The sequence below is a fragment of the Camellia sinensis genome, chromosome 15 (assembly GCF_055761805.1).
Source record: "Camellia sinensis isolate YWXY chromosome 15, ASM5576180v1, whole genome shotgun sequence".
Classification (NCBI taxonomy): domain Eukaryota; kingdom Viridiplantae; phylum Streptophyta; class Magnoliopsida; order Ericales; family Theaceae; genus Camellia; species Camellia sinensis.
In genome coordinates, this window is record NC_138975.1 from 40,587,450 (window position 1) to 40,604,654 (window position 17,205).

The 17,205-nt window shown below is 36.7% G+C and overlaps 1 pseudogene; it reads left to right on the forward strand.

Moving 5' to 3' along the window:
- Positions 1-1,375: 1,375 nt before the first annotated feature.
- Positions 1,376-16,454, forward strand: LOC145812945 (cinnamoyl-CoA reductase 1-like; annotated as a pseudogene).
- The last annotated feature ends 751 nt before the right edge of the window (positions 16,455-17,205 follow it).

A 17,205-nucleotide genomic window follows, 5' to 3' on the forward strand; every position in this document is an offset into this window, starting at 1 on the left:
GTAATATTTACCGTTATGGCTTTATATTTATATTTATAGAATTTTTAAAATTATAACCAAAAGAGGATTTTTTTTTTTTTTTTTTTTTTTTTTTTTTTTTTTTTTTTTTAGTTCAAAATCTATACTATAGGACCTTAGGACTCATTACGAATCCCGTTTTGATAATCCAAATTATTTATTTTGTCGAGCACTTCAGGTACTTCATCTACAAAAAAAAAATAAAAATTAGGTCGATCTAATAATCATAACTTATTCAATTTTTTGTATTTGTCATAAAAAAAAATAGACAACAATAGTGTTTTTAAGAATAAATCATTCATTTTTTGGGCAATAAACATGATAAACTAAATAAATTACAATTATCAGATCAATTTAATTTTTTATAGATTAAATACGTAAAATACTTGATAAAATGAACGATTCAAATTATCGAAACAGGTTTTGTGACCTCATAGGCCGAAATAACGCCCTCCAGTCCATATGTTGGATTGAATAGAATCTACTTCCTTACCAAAAACTCGTTTAATATCTGTTTTTGTTTTCAAAAGTTGAAACAGTTTACAAGATTTTACTAACCACAGAAAAGGAAGATGTTTCACTTATTTCATTTTTGTTCATTTCTTCATGTTATATGGTACACATTATTTGTTTCATAAGGTATTGTTTGGTTGAATTTATATGAGTTGTTTATAAAAAAAATTTTTTATAAAATATGTACCAGATTATTTGGTGTGCCTCTTTTACTTATAATTTATTAAACAAAATTAATTTAGATAAATTTAAAAAAAATTGTTATCTAAAATTGAGAGAAGGATATTTGTGACTTTGAGTATGGGGTGTGCTCTCTCCAGGTCATTTTCAAAGGATTGGTCCTTCGAATTAGTCGAGATGCGCGTAAACTCATTCAATTGCTTGATTATCAATAAATAAATATTTATGACTTCTATTTTTTAATTACCAATTTTTGGAAAGGTGCAAGGAATTGTTTGCGTTCACAGCACAGTTTGTTGGGTGGTTATTCAGCATTCCCGAAATATGGGTACGTGGTACTCTATAAGGTTTTGATTACTAAAGAGGGATAGGAGCCCACGATATATGTTAGGGATGGAGAGCAACATGAAGCTAATTACTTAGTGATTGGTTTGGAATATGCTCACGTGGTGTTTCGAGATTATTAAATAATTTTCTCGATTTGTCTTTAACAGTGATAGATAAGATGTTAGACATTTGTTTCCCTATAAATACAGGGTGTACTGTTCATTTCTTTTCAACCCTTCCATACTTATTTCTTTAGTTCCAAGTAACCCTTTATTCCCAAACCCCTTCAAACATATCGTCAACATATCAACCCCCAACTCTCGCTGGAAAAGTCACTATGCCGCCAGTTTCCGGCCAAACAGTCTGTGTCACCGGTGCCAGAGGCTTCATAGCTTCATGGATTGTCAAACTTCTCTTGGAAAAAGGCTATTCTGTCAGAGGAACTGTCAGAAATCCAGGCAAAGAGCTTTAATTTTGCAAGTTTATATTCAGATACAGAGTTACTATGTATATGGGTGTGTGTGAGTGTGTTGTTAATTTGGTGCATTTGTGGTTGCAGATGATCCAAAGAACTCTCATTTGAGAGAGCTTGAAGGAGCAAATGAGAGATTAACTCTATGCAGAGCTGATCTTCTTGCTTTCGAGAGTTTACGCGAAGCCATTAATGGGTGTGATGGTGTTTTCCACATTGCTTCCCCTGTTACTAATGACCCAGTAAGTTTTTTCATTTAATTTTTCACCAACCCTCTGTTTGGTTGGAGAGAAAATGGAGGAAAAAAGTGCCAATTAGAATTCAAAATATTGATTTCTATCTGGGTTTTACTTTTTTGGAAAAAGATATGCATCTAACATAGAAAGATCATCCCAACTAAACCCAAATCACTTTGCCATCCCAAAACAATAATTCATACAATGAGGTGGCGCTCATTGAATTCCAAATACTAAGAAATTTTTCTAAAGACAGAAAATTCTGGTTACTTGATTTTTCCTTTATTTCCTCAGCAACCAAACATTTTTTGTTATTGTTTTTTTGTGACATGGGATTAATGGAAATGGTGTTAAAAATTTTGAACGAAGAAATGGTGGAGCCGGCAGTGAATGAAACAAAGAATGTGATAATTGCAGCAGCCAAAGCCAAGGTTCGGCGCATGGTGTTCACTTCATCAATTGGTGCAGTGACCATGGATCCTAACCGGGGACCTGACACTATTGTCGATGAGAGCAGCTGGAGTGATCTTGAGTTCTGCAAGAACACTGAGGTTTATTATTGTGTGAGTCGATTTCTGACCACACTGCCAAACAGGTACTCAGTTGGGGAACACCGGCAGAATAGATTGCCCGAACGATCTGTCACAGAAAAGAAGAGATTCCAACGATGGTTTGTTCACCCGAGGGCACTCCGACGATCAAGTCAGTTATCTCTCAAAAATAGCAAAAGTGCTTAACTCACTATTCAGAATATCAAAAGCATACCTTAGACCCATTGGGGTGCCTCCTTTTTATAGCCAACACAAACCTAGTCCTAATAGAAGCCTAGCTTCAATGGACTCTGGATTGCTGCTAATCTTGGACTCCCAGTAGGATTGGGATAAACTCTCTAAGAGTCTTATCTTTATCCAAACTAAAGTCTTCTCTCATTCTAGGACTCTTGTCCCTTATCCGCTTATCCCGGGTTCCGGTGTCTTCATCGATAACCTCGGCTTAGCCGAGATGACCTCGGCATCATAACCAAGACACGTGGCACCTCGGCTGGCACTTCGGTGCCACCTCGGCCACGTGTTGTCATTCAAAAAATATGTCCCCACAACTGCCCCTAGGTTCTATTACCTCGGCATCCTGAGGTGATGGAACCTATATCTTTTAACCATATAGCACGTCGGCTAAGCTAACTCCATTATTTATTGCCAGAGTCAAGACTCGTCGGTTTAATATGACCAAGACCTATAGTCTATTTCCATCGATGCTTTAGAACCAATAACCAAGTTTACTCAAGTTTCTCAACCGAGATCGCCCTCCTAGCCGAGGTCCTGTTTCATTTAATCAAGAATTCCAAGAGTTTCTTTATACGTATGAGTTGTTACGTACAGAAACCTAACCATTTTTTCCACATGTCTTTCCCCCACTGGACCGTACCAGACACACGCCTTCAAGTCACCTTGCAACTGCGTGCTCCGTCTGACAAGCACATCGCCCTAAGCACATTGATTGCAATTTTGCCGCCATTTCGTGGGTTTGATCAAAATCACTTCTCTCTCTCTCTCCATCTTTTCACTTTTGCATCCTCAAGCTCTCTCAAATCCTCTATTACTGCTTTCACGAAGCTTTCTGCAACCAGTTTCACTCTCCTCCTCTAGGGAGGCTTTTGCTGCACTTCTTTACTCACTGCCATCATCTGACATCGGCGTATTTCACACCGGCCTTTTTCTTCAGTGAGTCACTGTTCCTCCTTGTTTCAATTTCTTATTTTACCCCAAAGAACTCTACTGTTTACATATTTGTTGATTTTTGCCACTGTTTTTGGCATCACACTCTTGTATACTCTCTATCACAGTGTCCTTGATAGTTAACCACTATTCTTGATTCTGAATCATTGTTCTTCTTTCAATGTGATTGTGTGTTTGTCTTCTTCTTACTCTTGTATAATTCTATACTTAGAATAATTTGCATGTTTTCAGTGTACACCTTAACTGTGTAATCTCCTCGGGGTGTAACACCTCAGTTATACCCACTAATGGTTTATCTCGGCATCGGCTTAACACTTGAAAACATTGTTTAAAATATTTTGACAAGTGTTATATAAAACCTGCCACTTTTCTTTTACTTAACAAGATTTCTATCTTCAAATTTCTTCCAAGTCTTGGCAACATGGTAATCTCGTCAAGTACATAAGTACTTCTTTCAATACAACTTTGGCTTAACTTGTAAACTTTTCTTAAAATTTCAACAAGTGTTAATCATGACCTCGGTTTAACTTCAACTTGTAAATTTTTCTTTGAATTTCAAGAAGTGTTAAACCAATCTTCCTCTAATCATAACCTCAGCTTAACTTCAACTTGTAAATTTTTCTTTAAATTTCAACAAGTGTTAAACCAATCTTAGCTTGTAAATTCCCACTTCCCAAGCGAACTTAAGCTCTACTTGGGTTCTCATTAAGCATGTGGCCTTGACCTCGCTGCCGAGGTAAGATTCAAACAAAGACTGGCCGAGGTTATCAACCTTGGTTCTTCTGTTAATCTTATCAAAATGCATTTAGTTTCAATCTGTGTTTGACTTTGCCGATATGGCAAGTCTAGGTTAATCCAACTTAGTTCAACTCTATTATATGCAAGTATAAACTCTACCATATAATAAGTCTAAGTTATTCGTCATGTTTCAATCAGAAACATCGCCAACTTAGTTCAACTCTATTATATGCAAGTAGGAACTCTGCCATATAATAAATCTAAGTTATTTGTCATGTTTCAATCAGAAACATCGCCATCTTAGTTCAACTCTATTATATGCAAGTAGGAACTCTGCCATATAATAAGTCTAAGTTATTCGTCATGTTTCAATCAGAAACATCGTCAAGCGACTGGTTAGTCATGTTTCACTGTCTTTAAGTCGATATGCACCATTGGCCAGGACCGAGATGATTCTATAGGGTCCCTCCCAATTTGGGCCAAGCTTGCCCTCTTTGGGATCCTTCTTGTTGCCAACGACCTTTCTCAGAACGAGGTCCCCAACTTGGAGCTCTCTTGGGTTGACCTTCTTATTATAGTCTCTAGCAAGCTACTGCAAGTATGTCCCCAGCTGAATTGATGCTTTCTCCATTCTCTCTTCTAGCAGATCCAAATCTCAGGCCCAGAATGCCTCATTGGTCCTATTCTTAACTCCCTGGGTTCTGATCCCTAGGATGCCGACTTCCAGAAGGATAACTGCTTCTGTGCCATATGCCATGGCATATGGGACTCCCAGTTGATTTTCTCAGCATAGTCCCCAGAGTGCATTAGGTAACTCTTCCTGGGCCAAGGCCGAGCCGAGAAGGAAGAAGTGTTCCTCATTCCCTTGCTAGACATCGATTTTTTAGGGCTTTCTCACTTTTCCCGACTGGCTCTTTGCCGACGTCTGCCAGGACTTCCATGTCCTCTTCCTCAATCTCTGCTTTTTCTGGTTCTCGTATATTGTAGATAGATTTCATTGCTGCCATGGAACAATTCTTTGCCTGCATCTGATCCCCTCTGACCTCCTCTATTCCATGCTCTGTTGGGAACCGTAATAGCTGATGCAATGTTGATGGGACAACTCATATTGCATGCAACCATGGCCTTCCCAGGATATCATTGTAAGGAGAGGGGGTGTCGATTATGGTGAACTCTTTTTTCACCCTTTTGGTGCCAACCTGCACTTCCAAACTTACTGCTCCTAGGGGCCACGTCGGCGTTCTATTGAACCCAACCATTGGGCCATTGGACTGTTCCAGATTGTCTTGATGAAGGCCAAGCTCTTGTAACACCTGACATACATGATGTCACAAGAGCTGCCCTAGTCAACTAAGATGCGCTTCACTTGGCATTCTCCAATCCGGAGGGATATTACGAAGGCATCATTGTGTGGATGCTACACCATCTCTAGGTCGTTTTCAGTAAAGGACACCACTAGTCCCTGGCACTCGTCTGCCCTAAGTCTTTTATGTCGAACTTGGTGCACATGCTGCAAGTGCTTCACTTTCTGAGTCTCTCCACGTATTTCGTTGTCGTTGACCTTTGAGTGGATCACATTGATTACTCGAGGTACGCTTGCCTCCGGTTGCGGTGCTGGGGGAGGCAGTGCTGCCGGTGCTTTAGACAGTCTTGCCTGCTCTTCCCTTGTCCTGGCCTCATCTACAAGGTCCCTTAAATGACCCTGCCTTACTAGGTCTTCCAGATGCGCCTTCAGGGCTCTGTACCCCTGAGTTAGATGCCCATATTCATTTTGGTAAACACAGTGCTTGCCAAGGCTTCTTCCCATAAACTCACCCAAAACCCTTGTTGGTGCTTTGTAATAGGGCTGATTTCGGATTTTCTCCAAGACTTTGTAAACTGGGATTCGGAATACAGTTGTGACTGCCTGTGCAGCTCTCGATCCTGTCTCTTGCTTGTTGTATCCATTGTTACCTCGGCCTCGCTTCGGCGAGCCGTTTCTCTTCTTTTGTTTCGACGCCTTTGTCCCCGGTGCGTCTTTCTCGGCTCTAGCATATTTCTCAATTTTGGCCATGAGTTCCTCCATACTTTTTGGCAATGTCTTTGCCAATGACTTTTGAAGCATACAATCATCCTTCAGGTCGTTCTTGAAAGACACGACCGCTACCTCTTGGTTGCATGCGGGTATTCGGTTGAACACCTCGTAATACCTTTGAGCATTGGCCCTAAGGCTTTAATCCTCACTGATTCTCAGAACCATCAGGGAGTCCACCCTCAATGGATGTAGTTTGTTCATCACAAACCTGGCCACGAACATCTCGGCCAGGCCCTCCCAGGTTTTCACAGTTCCTTTCGGCAACTTGTGGAACCAGTCTGATGCAATTTTCCCAAAGGATGAGGGGAACACCTTGCAGAGCAACGGCTCGTTCCCGGTGTATAATGTCATCGAGTTCAGGTACAAGCCGACGTGAAAGTTATGGTCTGAATTACCGTTATATATCTGGAACCTCAGTATGTGAAACCTCTTCGGGGCTTCAAATTCGTCCAATTCTATCAAAAACAGTGTTCTTGGCTTGACTAGAGAAGTCACCTCAGGATCTTGTCGCTTTCTCTGGAGGTAATCTCTCAGGTCCTTCTTGGTCCGTCCGAGAGCTCGGCTATCTACGGATTTCAGCCTTTTTGGTGCATTACTTCCAGTGTCATTAGGAGTCCTTTTGGCCCTCCCTCCATTGGTCGTGTCAAAACAAAGTTCCTTCCCTTGAACACCCCAGCATTCTTTGGTGCAGGCTTCTTTGGTTTGAAGTGTCTTCTGGGATTCTCTTCTCGTGGATTCTCTATGCCCGACCTCCCATGAAGGCCGATCAGAATGTCCCTTGGTCCTGTCATGTTGAGGGACCGCAGGAACTATTTTCTGCCCCCCTTTCTGGGCATCCTTCTTGGCCGCTGGAATTGGCGTTTCCTGTAGCGAGAATGATGGCTGCATGACGTTGTCTTGCATCATGAAATTGACAACCATTTGCAGGTCCACCAATTTGTTCGCCATTCTCTTCATCTTGTCGTCCCTTCATAGGCATCTATCTTTCCATACCTGGAGATCGTTCTCGTTGTAATATTCGCTTCGGTCTGATTTCTTCGGCACGTCGCCCTCCTAGCCGACGCCTTTTTCACCGTGATTCTTATCACAAGTCTCTTCGTTGCAGTTGTCTTCTTTGATGTCAAGGTCAATATGTTTCCCACTCCCAGTAGGAATGTTGTCCCTCATCTTCTCTTTCTGTCCATCATTGGCCATCTATTCTTCTTTTCTTTCCCACAGGCGGCGCCAAATTGTGTAAGTCGATTTCTAACCACATTGCCAAACAGGTACTCAGCTGGAGAACACAGCATAATAGATTGACTGAACGACCTGTCACAGAAAAGAAGAGATTCCGGTGGTGGTTCGTCCACCCAGGGGCACTCCGACGATCAAGTCAGTTATCTCTCAAAAATAGTAAAAGTGCTTAACTCACTATTCAGAATATCAAAAGCATACGTTAGACCCATGGGGGTGCCTCCTTTTTATAGCCAACACAAACCTAGTCCCAATAGAAGCCTAGCTTCGATGGACTCTGGATTGCTACTAATCTTGGACTCCCAGTAGGATTGAGATAAACTCTGTAGGAGTCTTATCTTTATCCAAGCTGAAGTCTTCTCGCATTCTAGGACTTTTGTCCCTTATCCGCTTATCCCGAATTCTGGTGTATTCGCAGATAACCTCGGCCTAGCCAAGATTACCTCGGCATCATAACCAAGACACGTGGCACGTCGGTTGGCACTTCGGTGCCACCTCGGCCACGTGTTGTCATTCAAAAAATATGTCCCCACAATTATTATTCTACATTGATTTCTACCTGTGCAATTTGGCTTGTATAAATAATATCTGCATATGGAAATTTGCTAGGAAAAGAACTAGTTTTGTAATACAATGCCCAATCAATTGAGGAATTTTTGTTTCTATTTGTTAGCAACATTTTCAAAATTTTATCGCCAAAGGTCATTATATTTTTATTTTTCTGGACGACGTTTGAGTGACTACAAGAATTGGTCTCTTAATGCTTTTGGTCACAAAATTTCCAGTTTTGAGGGGAGAAAATTTGGTTCATATGCTTAACTATTAGGTCACTTTGGTGGTTGCCTAAGACCTCATAATAAAATTCAAAAATTTTTTATTATAGAAAGCACTATTTTTTCAAAAACTTAGTTAGATAAGGCCTTATTTTAATGTTTGGTCTAAGGTCTCTAGAAATCTCGAGCAACTACTGCTAAAACCCTTGTAATGATAAGTTTGATATGCAAAATTGTAGAACTGGTATTGCTATGGAAAGACAGTGGGAGAGAAGGTAGCGTGGAAGATGGCAAAGGAGAAAGGGGTGGACCTAGTGGTGGTGATTCCACCTCTGGTGATTGGATCATTGTTGCAGCCCACACTCAATGGTTCTAGTACTCATATCGTCAAGTACCTGAATGGCTCTGTAAAGACTTACGCCAACGTAATCCATTCCTACGTGCACGTTAAGGATACAGCGTTAGGGCACATACTCATTTATGAGACTCCTTCAGCATCAGGGAGGTACATTTGTACTGAGGGCAATCGCATGATTCACTGCGGTGAGGTGGTTGAAATTCTGGCTAAGTTCTTCCCAGAGTATCCTACTCCTTCCAAGTATGTTTAATGGTCATTGTGAAGCAATGTTATGTATACAGAATTGGCATATAGGAACATATTGAAAATATGTGAGATCTACTGTTCAAGAGTTGGATCTGAACAACACGTTATATTTTTGCATATATATTTTTGTATATAGTCGTTAATTAAGTTACTCTTTGAACAAAAAAATACAAGTGCTCTGAAGAAATGAAACCAAGAGCCAAGTCATATAAATTGTCAAACCAAAGGCTAAAGGAGTTGGGCATGGAGTTCACACTAGTGACACAATGTCTATACGACATTGTCAAGAGCCTGCAAGAGAAAGGCCACCTCTCAGTTCCCTTGTAACGCGATCCATAATCTATTCATATTCGCTCTCTTATGTAGCTATTTCTAAATTATATAGCATTGCCCCTTCTATGTTTTTATTTAAAAATATATATATTTAAGTGGTGGATCTCTCTGGAATAATGTGTACCCTAGCTTATTAATTAATGCATAATCGACTATATTTATTAATTATATTTTGAGTTTTATTTGCCTTGTATACGATGTCACATTGGACAGTATGTACAAGTTAGACCATGGACGATTATCGCCACTTGCACCTTAATAGAAGATCAATTATTCGACTTCGAACTTGTGTTTGGTGTTATGGTGATTAAAATTTAGTATTAAATTTTAGATGTCATCAGATGTATTCGTGTCACACTAGTATTGTTGGCTTATTTTTTCTATAAAGTAAAATATCATAAATGCGAGTGTAGCAGCAAAGATTGAAAAATCCTTACAGATTAAATTCAAACCAATTACTAAGCGATTATGTTGACAATTCTTTTGCCTCAATGAAGAGGATTTCAAAATTGTCAAGTGTAGAGAAAAGAAAAATTAAAAGAAGAATGAGGGAGAAGAAGAAAAATGATTGAGTGAATAATCGGAGTGATTAAGTGAACAATCAAAGTAACTATTAATTACTTCTACTCCTATGCTTTGAAATGGAAGAGCATAGAATAAAATGTATGAAATATAAATCTATGTTAAATTACTCCTGAAAAATCTAAAATTTCGGAAATATTGACTTGTGATTATTATAAATTTTATCCAGTAAATAGCAATTCCAATCAAACAATCAAAGACAAATTGACACAACAATTTTACGTGAAAAAAAATCTAAAATCCCGGAGATATTGATTTGTGATTATGTGTAAATTTTAACCAGTAAATAGCAATCCCAATCAAACAATCAAAGACAAATCGACACAACAATTTTACGTAAAAAAATCACAATTGGAGCGCCTCCAATTGTGATAAAAAAAACCGCGGGCAAAAGTCACAAAACAATCCACTAAGAAGACATAAAGAAATTACACAACCTAGCAAATCCACGCCCGAATCGAAACGACCCCTATGTGCCTCTTCCAGTCCCGTCTTAACCTTGGAATTGTCTTGCCCAACGTTGAATCCACAATGCCGATGTTGAATCCATGACGATGAACCACTCCTGAATCCACCAAAGCTTCAAGCTTAATTTCTACGAAACCCACCGAAGAACAACTCTCTCTTTTGTGAATAAAACAAACTAAACAAACCCTTTGATATAATCCACTCAATTCATAATTAAACTCTCACAGATATCAAAGGAAACAAGTAAAGAAACTCCAGAAGAAAACCCTAATACCCAGAAGGAAGATCTAGAAGCCATAACCCTAAATTCTGATAGAACCACATATTTATAGAAACAAGGGCCACAATGGTTGCTCGAGCGAAGGAATGCTCGCTCGAGCGAGAAAACTAAAACGCGTGATTTTCCAAATGTCTTCGCTTGAGCCACCAAAGGTTCGCTCGAGTGAGAAATGCATCTTCACAAACTTCTCTGCATAGGAACAAATCAAGTTGGATTCGCATCTAAAAACTCATAGCCTCACTGAAAGAAAAAAACGAATAACATTACACTGAAAAGAGTAATTTGTCAAACGGGATTGCCAATAACAAAAACCTAATAACTCCTAAGATAAGGAAATTGACAAGAAAAATATAAATAAATTGTCTTTGATTTGAGTTTTATCCCTTACAATGTAGCAATTGATGGTTATTTATAGAGAAAAAAAATACAACAATAACTACTTAATAACTACCCATTTTTTCCGTCTTCATCCTTATCTTTCCATGTGTCCTTCCACTTATCCACTTTGTCCTTCCTGTTCTCCATCATCTCTATAACTTCTTTTTACTTCTAAATGAATAAGAAGATGCCACGTGTCCTGAAAATACTACTACTACTATTACTACTACTACTACTACTACTACTACTAATAATAATAATAATAATAATAATTTATGGTGCCAACAAGCATAAGACATGAAAAATGTCCTCTCAACTCGCCCGGCTTTACTATAGTGGAACATTTTGAAACAATTGTTGAGCTTAATCATCTCTTTATGAAAGAGTTGAATTGGATTTCTCTAAGTACTGGATCAATTCAAGCAGCCTGTTGGTTTGGCTTTTGATTAGGACTGAAAACTTGAATGTGCTTGTTAACTAGTCATTTGGTTTAGGATTAATTATTATAATTTAAGGCTTCTTTCAATTCCATCCTCATAGTTTATTACCAATGTTTCAATGACTTTCTAATAAATTTAGAGGTCAATTAAAATTGGGACACCGTTTCATAAATCCTTTTTCATTTACTTATGTTTTATTTAGTTCACATTATTTTCTTATATTCCAATAAGTCTTATGGGTGACATAGTTATCAAAATACCCCTAATAATATTCACATTTACAGTGCGAATGTTCCGTGATGTGAATATTCACACTGTCAATGTAAATGTTTACACCATCAATGTGAATGTCAACATATTAATGTGAATATCCATATTGTCAACGTGAATGTTTACATTAGCAATGTGAACATTCACATTGTAAAATATGAATGTTCACATCACTAAATTGCTAACTATTCAAAAAATATTTCTAAGGGAAGAAATGTTCATAAAATACCTTAAATATGAGAATTATGATTTGGTAGATCAAATGTACACATAATAGGACTTATTGGAATACAAGAAAATCTTATGGACTAATTGAAATACAAACACTTGAAAAAGAATTTTCTAATAAATCTCCCGTTAAAATTCGGACAAAAAGTTACAAGCTTATCAACGACATTATAATAAAATTAAAGATTACATTTTTTAACCTCAAAGTATGTGCTTTTTTTATTTTGGTCCACAATGTTTAAATTATGTCATTTTGGTCATATAAAAAGTGTTTCAATCTAATCCCCAATATTTAAATTGTCTCTCTAAACAGAATTAGATTAAATTGTGTCTAAAGTGGATGGAGGGTGCTTCTCCGCTTCGAGTTGGGGGTGGGGATCAAGGGGCTGAACTCAAAAAAGCATGGAAATTCCCATCATCAAAGCAAGCCCAAGTCCATGCAAGAAGGCCCACTGGGAAACTGGTTTTTAGGGATATAAAAGTTCCTCTCTAGGAACAGTAGCGAAAATAGTTTCCTTATCCCAATTAGATTATATTGCAGGGGTAGTAAGTGTGATTATCCTTTAATCATATGTTAGTTTAAGTTAGGAAAATTTGGCTATAAACCTTATTTACGTTCATTTCAATGTTAAAAGGACTAAGAAAAAAATTATACTTTCTAAATCCCCTCATAATTATAAAGTCTTACATAAAGGACAAAATTTATTATATAAATATTTTATCAGACTATTATACCCTCAACTAAATCTTCTCACCTTCTTCCCCTACTCTCTCCCCACCTTCTTGGTCTCTCATCTCCCCCTCTAAACACAACTTCTCTTTATAGTCATGTCAGAGGTCACCTCAGCCGCCGAAGCACCGTCCGCCAATGTATTTTGGCCACCAACCGCCATAATTCCTGGTGCCACCCTCTCCTCCGCATCCATTGTTAGTCAAGCCTTCCATTTCTCTTTTGGAAACCCTAGAATTGAAGAAACCAGAGGCTTCATGCACCTCTGCTATACTCAATTCAGATCTGAGTTTACGATCTATGCTCAAGAGGCTTGGGTAAGGTTGATTCAACTTATAATATCTCAGATCTGGATTCAACTAATAACATATCAGATCTAGTTTGTGGCATTTCGAATTTGGTGTGATTTCACCATTATGAACTCGATTTTGAGTTTTGATTTGGAGTCAACCTTGTAGCTCAAAATTTTGCCTAAGATCTGGATCGATGACTTGACCCTCACCTTTGGTTCGATGTCGCTATTTAACCTTCGACATATGTTGATTAGTTTTTTTGTTTTTGATTTATTTTTGTTGATTTGCCGAGTTCAATCAGGTGTGTGCTCTATTTTTTTTTTTTTTTTTTGACAGAATGAGAGTAAAATTTTACTTTGGTTTGTACTCTATTTTTGTTTGACAGAATGAGAGTAAAATTTTACTCTGGTTTATACTCTGTTTTTGTTTGACAAAATGAAAGTAAAATTTTATTCTGATTTGTGCTCTATTTTTACTTGACAGAATGAGAGTAAAATTTTACTCTAGTTTGTGCTCTATTTTTGTTTGATAAAATGAGAGTAAAATTTTACTCTGGTATGTGCTCTATTTTTGTTTGATAAAATGAGAGTAAACTTTTACTTTGGTATTATCTGTTCTGTTTTTTTATTGTTTTTTAATACAATGATAATAAACTTTTACTCTGTTATTGTGTACTTCTGTTATTTGTTTTTGGACTCCTAGAGACAGTAAAATTTTACTATCAATTCATTTCAGATTTGAATTATACAATGATAGTAAAATTGTACTTTCAGAGTAAAGTTTACTATGATGCAAAGTAAAATTTTATATTGTTAAGTAAATCAACATGCCAGAGTAAAATTTTTCTTTGAATCATAGTAAACTTTACTCTGATTCAGAGTAAAATTCTCTTAATCAGAGTAAAGTTTACTATGATTCAAAGTAAAATTATGTATCGTTAAGAAAATCAACATCAGAGTACAGTTTCCTATGATTCAGAGTAAAATTTTACTGTAAAATACACTATGAAGATGGCTTAATATGAGAGCTGATAGATATGAGGGTAATATAATAAAAGAAATAAGTTTTAAAATATTAAGGAGTTTTGAAAGTACCTATATAATTTTTGTTCGTTTAAAAGATAAATTAGACAATGAATTGTCTATCACCAAATCCCCCTTTAAGTTATTTTGAATAATGTATTTATTTTGATTGATATATCAATTGTTTTGTAGATTTGTTTGCATATGTTTCTGGTGGAGTGGATTGATAGTCTCCCTTCGTGAAGATCAATTCCATGTCTTAAAAAAAATTAAAATATTTATATATAATGGATTAGCAAAGTTTAAAGATTCACATTTGTGTCTGTCAAACAAAAGATTTTGTATTGATCCTCATCTACCAAACACAGTTGTCTTTTTTCTATTGTTCCTTTTGGAATCGCCCATGTAGTTTTCTTATTTTTATTTTTTTCAAAGATAGAGAAAAACGTACTAATGCAGTATTTAGTTTACTGACATGAAATAGGAGAAATAACCATTCTTTAATCTCTTTGTATTCTTACAACAAAAATATTTGATACCACTAATTTAACACCACTAAACAGACCACTAATGACGTGGCGACATGTGAACCCCACACTGATGTGATAGTTTGGCCTTTAGTTTTTTTTTTTTTTTTTCCTTACACTACTATGTCATTAGTGCTGCTTTTAGTGATGGTGTATTAGCGGTCCGAATTGAAACTCTTCTTACAATGATAAATAATAATTTCATTTATAATATATTTTCTATTATTAATTTAATAAATCAAATATGAGAATAAATATTAGGGTAAATCACAAACACACCCCTTGAGGTTTACTTAAGTTACAAATTACCCCCTGTAGTTCTAGAAATTACATTATGCTTCCTAAAGTTTCTAATTTCATAACAAATGGGTCCTTTTATTAATAAATCATCAAGTTAATTAACAATTTTTAATAATATTAAAATTTTATTTCAATTAATAATTTAGATAATTTTATTATTATATAGGTGAATAGTTAAAAATTTCACTTTTTTAATAAATTCTATTAAATAAAAAATTCTAACGGGAAGGTATTTGTAATTTTTCAAATCACAGGGGGCAATTGGTATTTTAAGAAAACCTCAGGGAGTGTGTTTATAATTTACCCTAAATATTATGATAAAAATATTATGGGTGAAGTACTAATAAATCTCAGAATGTGAACTTGTGCACCAATTAGTCCTCCATCTTTTTTGATGAACTAAAAAGTCATAAAACACTAGGAATGTCACATTTGTCCTATGTCACACGCTTGTTGATGTGTGTATTAGGGACGAATTTGGTTTTTTTGCTTATGGTGAAATTACAGATCTGTACATAAAACGCACTATAGGCTTTTTGTGTTTCCCGTCATTTTCAATTGAATCTTCTGATCTTCATATGGAAATGTTAGAAAGCAACATTTCCACATTTGAACATTCCCATGTTTGTTGATCGAAATCGTTGATGGTGTTTAGGGATTTCAAAAAGAGGGTTTTACAAAAATTCTACATTGTGATTTCGGCTGGAACCTTAGATAGCGAAACAAGAACACTGACGAACCACCTTCAATTTGAGACTAATAATACCAGAGTATTCTCCACCCGACGCTTGTTTGACACAAAGGCACATTGATTATGCCATTGCTAGAGCCGTAAACGATGACCATGAAATGCGAAGTTGTGTGATCTTAAACACTGTAAACGACGCAACGACGATTCAATCCCCAAAACTAAAAAATCGCACAGACACATAACATTACATATGGTGATGAACACACGATGTATTTGTTACATTAGGAGGTCGTTTCGTTAGTTGTTGTTGTAATGGTGGTGTGGGGGTGATGTTAAGCAGTTTAGGGTTTCTTATTTAGAATGGAATACATGAGTTGTGGTTAATGTGTCGATGTAAAATTTATGTAAATGCCCTGTTTGGAGTCTTGATTTGTCCTGTTTTCTTGTGATTTTTTTGAAATGTTCATTATAGTGGTAATGTGATTTATCCCATGCGGTGAATGGATTTAGCATCACTTTTTTAATTAGGGTAATGTGGGATTACATTGTCCCGATCAAGGTTGTGTCCTGCATTGTTTAGTGGAGTGATGAAATTATAGTTCTTTGGCTCCAATGTGAAGTTACTGTGTAGGTGTTTGGAAAGTGACTATTTTAGAGGTTTTTTTGACTTTTTAGCTATTTTAGAAGGATAAGGGGTCACTGCTGTGCGTGAAGCACAGCAGTGACTGTGGTGCCTCCATTTGAGGTGTATTATGGCCTTATTTTTATGATCCAAACCGTTCATTTTGTAGGATTTGTTGAGTACTTCATGCCTACCAAAAACCATATTAATCGGATATCAAAAACTATATGATCGAATTGCATATTATTTATGTTATTTCTCAAAATAAAACTTATTATTTATTTTTTTGGTTGTCGATCATATAGTTGTTGATATCTGATTAATATGATTTTTGGTAGGCATGAAGTACTCAACAAACCCTACAAAATGGACGGTTTGGATCATAAAAATAAGACCATAATACACCTCAAATAGAGGCACCACAGTCACTGCTGTGCTTCACGCACAGCAGTGACCCCTCATCCATTTGGTTGACATTGTTTCGAGTATAGAGTGTATCCAAATATTTGGGAAGATGGGATGGATTTTTATATTTGGGAAGATGGAAGCGGATTTAATGGTTGACATTGTTTCGAGTATAGAGTTAACGTGCCCTTATTTGTGAACATTTCATCCCTGTTAGATTTAGTTAATTTTTAGTGTTGGACCATTTTAATATCTTTTATTTATTATTTATATATTTTGTACATGAATTTTCTTTGGTCTTGTTCATGAATCTCATCTTGTTCATGAATAGAGATTCATTATTTTGGTGACCTTTTGTCTTGTTCATGGATGAAGATTAATTAGGTTCATGAACTCGGTGGTGAGTTAATATTTGGATACACTCTTCCTTTTCTCTAGGTTCATGATCATTATTATTTTTAGTATATTTTGTAAAGTTCTAGTGGCCTATAAATAGTTCATCTCATCTACTCCTTTCTACACCAACACACCAACTATTTTCTATACAAGAGAGATTACTAGCAAAGAAGGATGTTTTTCTTGGTGGAATTTTGAGTTCACCATCTTGTGCAGAGTTGACTTGAACCATATGATAAGTGGTCGGGCTATTGTATCCTGGAGGGGACAAGTCATAATTTTGTGACTGTTGTATCGGTATTTGGATTCTTCCTATCGCAATGGAGTTGATCTCCT